Source organism: Triticum dicoccoides, chromosome 7B (genome assembly GCF_002162155.2).
Source record: "Triticum dicoccoides isolate Atlit2015 ecotype Zavitan chromosome 7B, WEW_v2.0, whole genome shotgun sequence".
NCBI lineage: Eukaryota > Viridiplantae > Streptophyta > Magnoliopsida > Poales > Poaceae > Triticum > Triticum dicoccoides.
Genome location: NC_041393.1, coordinates 217,889,489 through 217,898,238, shown reverse-complemented (window position 1 = coordinate 217,898,238; position 8,750 = coordinate 217,889,489). Strand labels below are relative to the sequence as shown.

The window sequence follows — 8,750 nt, the reverse complement described above, 5'->3', positions numbered from 1 at the left end:
ACCTGGCACTGTCAAATGCCACAGGGGTTTCACATTCTTGCTGATGAAATGCGGCCAAGTACTTCTGTTACAGAAATCTAATGCTATTACCCCTCATTTTGCTGATTGTACGGCAGCATGCTCCTGAAAGATCACTAGATCAGTGTGTGGAAATGATAAATGGTTAGTTAGAAGATCAAGGCCCTCTCGTAGGATTTGTTATGTTAAGGTTGTAGCGTGTACCGTGCTACTCATCAACATGCTTCACTGAGTTGAGGTCGTTAGTTTGTATGTTGGGTTGTTTACGGAAGTAGCAAATGAAAGATGATTAATGTGGCTAATATAAGGATCACGTTAGAGATGGCTTCTCCATGGTCTTTGACCCTTTGTTAAGAATCTCCAAATACGATACAAATTATTAAGGAAATGACTCGGTGTCAGTCCTGGGGCTTGTTTGGTATGTATTGAATTCATGCTCCAGTCAACTCATCCAAAAGTCCAAACTGATGGAGGGAGGCGGGCTATTGAATTCATGCTCCAGCCAACTCATCCAAAAGTCCAAACCGATGAGGGGAGGCAGGCAATATATTTCAACAGTATGGCTCCAGGACAGGTGTGGCCACATTTTCACAGGATTTCTGCATCCTAGCGTTTTTGCATATGCATGAAAGTGTTGAAAGATGAGCTGAACTTAATGTTCCATACAGCAAAAAGAAAGTCATATTCTGAACTTTGCAGTTGGGTTACCATTCATGTAATAGTATACTGCTGGAAACTTCCTTAACATACTTGCAGTTCGGAAGAAACACCTACTGTTTTCTCTAAAAAGACTTCAAAGAAGTTTTAAAAACACTTGCAGTTTGGAAAAACACCTCTACAAAATTTTTGGGGAGCCTGTCAGACAACCTCTAGGTCACCCTGAACAGGTGTGAGCCTGTCAGGAACGATCCTCTACAGCCACTGGATGCTCCCATCAGGAGCAATCTAGGCCGTTAATCACGCTCTAGTCGAGAGGTTAGAATGCATCAACCAGACTTAAGTGCTTGCCTCCTTATTGGTAAAGGATGCAGCGGTACGAGCCTATAGAACAGATCCTGTTCAAGTAAGGTCGTGCTACATTAGGCCGCAGATCGCCTTATAAGCTGGTCAAACGCTGTGAACTGGCAAGGTTGGACTAATTAGAGCAGGCGTGCTGCGTGCAGCTGCTGCTCAGCCAGCACAAGCGGATCATGGCCCATGCAGTAGTTGGTCATGACAATCATTGGAGCCCAGCCCATGTAGTAACTGATTTTGAACCATTTTTTAAACGGATTTTAAACCATTTAAATGTCTGAGAGTTGCTGCATGCTCTGCACTTCTAATACAATGTTAGTACTGAATTGGAGTAGTTTTTTCCTTTTGCTTTTCCTAAATAAAACTACAGTATGCCATTTTACACGAGTAGTAGACAGACTGGTAGAAAGAAGAGAGAAAAATGGGACTGATAAAAACAAAACTGGAGAGAAAAATGGGTGTGGTGCAACTCCGGAACATTAGAGCATACACTTACTTGTTGAAGTATTTTTATTGCATTTACACTGCTGTGTTACGACTTACCTGAAACGCATCGCCTGTATCTGCTTGGCCCAGTTGCCACTTGATGCATGAAGTGTGGGTGGATCAGTTGCTGCAAAATTAGCTGTGCAGTGCGAGACTTTGAATTTTTGTAGTTCATGGTCTCGATCTTTCCCAGAACTTCAGCCACTTAGTTGCTCCTGTGAGACCATTGCTAGAGCTGCACAGCTTTCTCCTGACACCGACCATAATGTGGGTTGTTAGATCGGAACAGTGTCAGTCTCTTTACCAACAAAAAGAACTGTATAGTACTCATGAAAAGAGTGAAACATTTTATACTGTTACTGCAGCTTTTGATGTCCAGGCATCCGTTGCTCTTGCTCATGGTATGTGATTATCCTCTGGATACACCAATACTCCTACGTCTTTGGTACCATAATTTTTTGTTCCCCTCGCAATGCAACCCCGCCTGAATTTCACTGCATCCCCATTTATTTATTTATGATTTGACACATAAACAAAGTTACAGTTCAGTTATAGCTACAGCTTTTGATGATGTTGAGATTTTGCCAACCAAACTGCTAAACCAATTCAAGAAATCCCTTCACCAGTTCTGGAGATTCTTTGAGCTGTCAGTTTCTTACTGGTTCTGATAAATGTGCTTAAGCTTAAATTCTAGCCATAACGGAATAATATTGTATTACGACAGTAAAGCGTTAACCCGTGCCCATGTTACTGAACTGTTGACCTTTTACTAAACAAATTTGGTGAAGCTGATTGATCTAACTCCATTTGTTATGGACCACAAGCATGCACATGCGGCAGCGGTCTTCTGTTCAATGTCTTAAGTTGGCAGGTTGAAGTTTGGTTACTGTAAGGACTATATATTAGTGGTACCGTACATTCTGTTAGGTACTAACAAGCGGCTATAACTTTTTTTTATTTTTTAGAAAAGAGGTATTACCCCAGCCTCTGCATCAGAAAGATGCATACGGCTCATATTATTAAAAAACAAAATGAGTCACAAAGTCTCCAAAATCTGAACTCAAACGAGCCTAATCATTAAGCCACAACCGGCTGGCAAATAAAATAGGAGCACTACATGCCTATCTTACTACATGACCGCCATCCAAACCGGTTGAAAATAATCCGAGCTACCATCTCCCATCGGGTAGACGCAGTAGCCAAACACCCCCTGGCCTCCGTCGGAGTGAGTAGCGACCACATACGGATCAATGCTGTGGCCCTGAAGATAACCTGCAAAAAATGAAAGTTCGTTGCTCTGTTAAAAACCAAATCATTTCTGCAGTTCCATACTGCCCATAACAAGGCACACACCCCAACACGAATGTGTCTTGCTACATCGAAGTTCACCCCATCAAGCCATGTTCCAAATAACATATTGATAGAGGTAGGTGGAGTAATATTAAAAGCAATATGAATCAAACGCCAAAGAATCTCAGCCAGTGGACAATCTAGAAAGAGGTGCCTGATAGTTTCGTTACAATCACAGAAACTACACCTAGCAGAACCCATCCAATTGCGTTTCGCTAGATTATCCTTTGTCAAAATGACTTGTTTATGCACAAACCACATAAACACTTTGATTCGCAAAGGTACCTTAACTTTCCAGACGTGCTTCGAGCATGGAATGACACTAGTGTTTATGACATCCAGATACATGGATTTGACCGAGAACCTGCCGTCCTTAGTCAGTTTCCAAATCAATCTATCTGGCTGCTGAGACAGCTGGACATCCATCAGCCTTCGTACAAGATGAAGCCATGCCTCCCAACGATCGCCTACTAGCGTCCTCCGGAAGCTAATATTGAGAGGCGTGGACTGTAAGACAGTTGCAACGTATGCTTCTCGACGTTGAACAATGTTATACGGAGTAGGATATTGAAGTGCCAGAGGCGTCTCCCCTAGCCACGTATCCTCCCAGAACCTCGTACTAGCCCCATCACCGACTAAGATTTTTACCCTGTTAAAGAAGAGGGGCTTGACTCTCATCAACCCTTTCCAAAACGGTGAATCAGTCGGGCGCACAGTCACCTGAGCCAAAGTTTTTGACTGAAGATACTTATTACGCAGAATCTGAGCCCAAGTAGCCTCTATCTCGGACGAAAGTTTAAAAAGCCACTTGCTAAGGAGACATCTATTCTTGATCTCTAGATTTTCAATGCCTAGACCGCCTTGGTCCTTCGGCCTACAGATGATATCCCATTTGGCAAGCCTATACTTTCGTTTCAACTCATCATTCTGCCAAAAGAATCGGGATCGATAAAAGTCTAACCTCTTCCTGACTCCCACCGGGACCTCAAAAAAGGATAAAAGAAACATGGGCATACTGGTGAGGACCGAATTAATCAGAATTAATCGACCTCCATATGACATGAGCTTCCCTTTCCAACAGCTCAGTTTCTTTTCAAAACGATCCTCGATGCACTTCCACTCCTTGTTCGTCAGCTTACGATGATGAATGGGTATACCTAAGTATGTAAACGGTAGCGAACCCAACTCACATCCGAACAATTGCTTATACGCCTCCTGGTCCTCACTAGCTCTTCCAAAGCAAAACAGTTCGCTCTTATGGAAGTTAATCTTGAGTCCAGACAATTGTTCAAATAAGCACAACACAAGCTTCATGTTCCTTGCTTTCGCCAAGTCATGCTCCATAAAGATGATAGTATCATCAGCATACTGCAAAATGGATATACCACCATCAACTAGGTGCGGAACCAAGCCCGAAACCTGCCCCGCATCCTTAGCCCGACCTATTAAAATAGATAGCATATCAGCCACTATGTTGAATAGACTCGGTGACATGGGATTACCCTGCCTTAGTCCTTTGTGTGTCTGGAAATAGTGACCTATATCATCATTCACTTTAATCCCTACACTCCCTTTTTGTGTAAAGGACTCGATCTGGTCTCGCCAGGCCTTGTCAAATCCTTTCATACGCAACGCCTGTTGAAGGAAAGGCCATTTAACTTTATTGTTTTTTCAAAATCCACTTTAAAAACCACACCATCAAGATTTTTTGAGTGGATTTCATGGAGCGTTTCATGCAAGACGACCACCCCTTCAAGGATATTTCTATCCGGCATGAAAGCGGTCTGGGACGGTTGCACAACTGAATGCGCAATCTGCGTTAGTCGGTTCGTCCCAACCTTGGTGAAAAATTTGAAACTGACATTAAGCAAACATATGGGTCTGAACTGCTCAATGCGAATAGCCTCTGTCTTCTTAGGAAGAAGAGTTATCGTTCCAAAATTGAGCTTGAACAAATGAAGCTGACCAGTGAACAACTCATGAAACATCGGCAACAGGTCACCTTTAATAAAATGCCAGCACTTTTTGTAGAACTCCGCCGGAAACCCATCTGGTCCTGGCGCTTTATTGTTTTTCATTTGTGCAATGGCCTCAAACACCTCCTTCTCCGTGAAAGGAGCAGTCAAAATCTCATTCTCTTCCGTCTCAAGTTGGGGAACATCCTCAACTCTTGACTCCACCCAAGGACACAAAACTCTCTTTCGGAGGGCCAAACAACTGCTTATAATAGTTGGTAATGTAAACTTTCAGGTTTTCCTGACCAACTATCGTCCCTTCATCTTGTTCTAATTGAAAAATTCTCTTCTTACGATGCTTTCCATTAGCAATCATATGAAAGAATTGAGTGTTATCCTCTCTTTGGACAACCTTACGAACCTTAGCTCTCAAAGCCCATTTCAATTCCTCCTCGCGGAGAAGCTCTTTCAGCCTTAACTCGGCCTCCACTAGACTCCAACTCGCTGGTATCTAAAATAGAGGTTTCAGCTTTTAACTCAAGGGAATGAATAATCATAAGGAGCCTTTCCTTCTCCGCCTTATAAATTCCATTCGTATGCTTAGCCCATCCACGAAGGAACCTTCGCAGATGACGAATCTTGCATTGCCACCGCTCAATGGGTGACCTTCCCCCCGAGTCTTTAGCCCACTCTCTAGCTAACAACTCAATGAAACCTTCTCTTTCAAACCAAGCAAGTTCGAAGGAGAAAATATTCTTATTACCCATATGAGTTTGAGCCCCTGAGTCGACTAGTAGCGGTGTGTGATCCGAGATACCTCGTGTCAACGCCTGCACCGTTACCAGAGGAAACTTCTGTTCCCAATCGACGCTCGCCAAAACACGATCAAGCTTCTCAAAAGTCGGAACCGGTAGCGAGTTTGCCCAAGTGAATTTCCTACCCGAAAGCTCTATCTCTCTGAGATCCAAGCGGCTATAACTAAGGCCACACCATAATCTTCTTGTATTTAACCTGATTGGCCAGTGTCTAAACATTGTTCAACACCCTGTGAGTGTGATTCACTGTACTGTCAGTTAATTGTGAGGAGTCGATCTCATGGGATTTTTGGTCTACCAGATAAAGAAGATATGTCCCTTCACATGCTTGTTGTTTCTTAACGTTACAGCCTAAACCTTGCTCCTCTGGGCGGCTTATTTAACACTCTGATGTGGATTGGCTCTGCCTGCGTGCTCTTTTAGAATGTTTCAACTTGCAGCTATGTGTGCGGTACTTTTTTGGTGGCCTGTACATACCTACTACCCCCCCCATATGAGTACAGATATTAACTTTTGCACAGATCAAAAGCTTTAGAAAGAGCTTCAGTTGTTTGCCGGATGCCTCTTGTTTCATCCTGATGAGGCACACACATCGCCATCCAAAGCTAGATAATGGGAGTAACTTATCGTGCAAGCTTTGCAGTGTTTACCGACCGATCCTGTTGCTGTGACACGAACACCTTACCTGATGGTGGCTTTGAAAGAGCTCCAGCTAACCTTCTCCGGTTCTTCTCCAACAGACGTTGAGGTGTAACCGTTCTAATCGCGATTTCCATGGTGAGAAATGTAGGTGTGTAATGGAGGTTGATGACAATTGACAAGTTTCTGGTTAGGGGGTCACTGCCCACTGCCCCTGTGGTCTCAAAGTAACATACGCTTGGCGCTAAAGGGTCTGTGTGGAATCATTAGCACCGGGGCTCATGCTGCTCCTTCTGATGCAAAACGTATAATTTACCTTTATTTCATGTTCCCTAGCTGCTGCTGCACATCATGGTCGAACTCAAACGGCTATGGCTCTGCCCTGTTCGTCCCCAATGGAGGCAAATGAAACATTGCTTTCTCATCATCATCCATTCTGCTGATGCATATGTGTACTCGAAACATGTGTGGTCTCCTGGCCTTTTCGTCCGGCGTGCTTGGCTCACCATCCGGCCGGACGTGCCTCCAACGTGACTCCAGGTCAGTACCTAGTTCACCTACCCCTGTTGCTTGCTGGCTCTTCCAAGTGTATGTATATGTGGTTACGATGTTCATGTTCAGGCACTAGCATCACTGATCTGGCCGGACGCATGGGTATAGCAAAGCAATACTGCATCACGGTGGTTGCTGTTGGCATGTCCTTATATCGCACTATTGCTCTTTTCCAAAGATAACAAGAATTTTAATCTCTTCATTCTGTTACTATAAGCAGGGTGGGACATCTGAATAGCTGACTGACACTTGTCGGTCTGTTTTATGTTAATAAAGAGAATTATGGTTACATGTCAAATCCTGCCTACGCTCATAAATTCCATGTGTCTCTTAAGATGCTTCTTTTTCAAAGCCTCTTTGGTCAGCATGAGATGGATTATAGTACTATTAGTACATGCTATAGCTATGCCAGTGATGAAGACTGAAAAGGCCCCCTCACCGACCGTTGGCAGATCCCTCGTTGGAGCCGCACTAGCAGAGAATTGAGTACACTGAGGCGTACGTGCATACATAGCCTTGTCTGCAAAGGACCACATGGCATAGCATCATGGTCTAATTTGAACAGCATTAGTAGCGATTGGACGTCCTTAATGAGACTTGGACAATTTGATTCTTCAGTGCTACAGTGTTGTGCTTCATCTAGGATTCATAGTTTAGAGACCTCCGTCATTCAAAATGTGGTTTCCTGGTTGGGAGTCTTCAGAGGTTGCTATTCGGACAAAGCCGGATCTCTTGGAATCGTAGGGTTCAAAATACACACACACAAAATTATGGTATGGATGTATGTATAACAATAGGTGATCGGAAAACACGAAAATTTTGTAGAGACCCAGGTGTTCTTTTTTGCGAGAAAAATTGAAAATCATAAAAATCCTAATAAACATACTCAAAGCAAAAAATAGTCCATTGTCAAACATGAAATTATGTTGTTGTTATGCTAGTTTTGCTTTCGTGTGTAGGAACTAATGAGGTCTGAATGGAAAAATGAAATTCAGGTGCTTTTCATTTTTGAAACTAATACGAAATAAATTGTGTGTTCCTTTATCTCTGTTTGTTTGAATGAATGGATGAATAGTCCCACAAAGGAAGAAAAAAAAACAATTCTCATGCTTTCTCGCATGAATCAACTAAGCTCATACTCCCTCCCTTTCTTTGTACTCCGCATATAAAATTTGTCTAAGTCAAACTTTATAAAGTTTCATCAAATTTATATTTTAAAACATCAACATTTACAATACTAAAATTATACAGCATTAAAAATAATTTCATAATGGATCTTATGATATTGATTTGATATTGTGAATGTTGATGTTTTTTTAGATAAACATAGTCAAACTTTAATATGTTTGACTTCAAACAAATCTTATATGGGAATTAAAAAAAAAAGAAACAGATGGAGTGCACTACAAGATGTTTACCTATTGATGCTTAAATGCAGCAGGTTTGCTATTTTGCTTAGTCACTTGAAAAAAATGTTATTCTTAGTCGGCCATGCTGCACATTACCAGACCTACACTTATACCATTTTTATTATGCAACTTAAGCTCTAAAATTGAGAAACTGGTCGATTGCACATTTGATACCTAAAGTTCTATATAATTTTCAAACACAACTCAGATAATCGTTAGACTATAACATATTCAAGATCATCGATTTAGGACTAACCATTTCTTGAGCAACTATAACCCATCGCGTCTCTAACGTTTTTTTTTTTTTTTTTGACAAGCCCATCGCGTCTCTAACGTTATTGCCCGAGTATACTTCATGTGAACAGAAGCATATGCCGCCCTGCAAGATGCCCACGAGGATTTCTGCTCCCCGTTTTTCAAATGTAACCCGGGATTTTTTTGATTCAAATGAATTTCAGAGGACTTAATTTATGTTCTTAGGATTTTTCTATCAGATTGTTCGATTGATAGGA

The 8,750-nt window shown here is 42.1% G+C and overlaps 1 non-coding gene across 1 annotated transcript; it reads right to left on the bottom strand.

The window, feature by feature from the left end:
* Nucleotides 1–870: 870 nt before the first annotated feature.
* LOC119342521 lies at nt 871–1,091 on the bottom strand. Its single transcript, XR_005165642.1, has one exon. It is a non-coding gene; the product is annotated as a small nucleolar RNA U3 (small nucleolar RNA).
* Nucleotides 1,092–8,750: the final 7,659 nt, after the last annotated feature.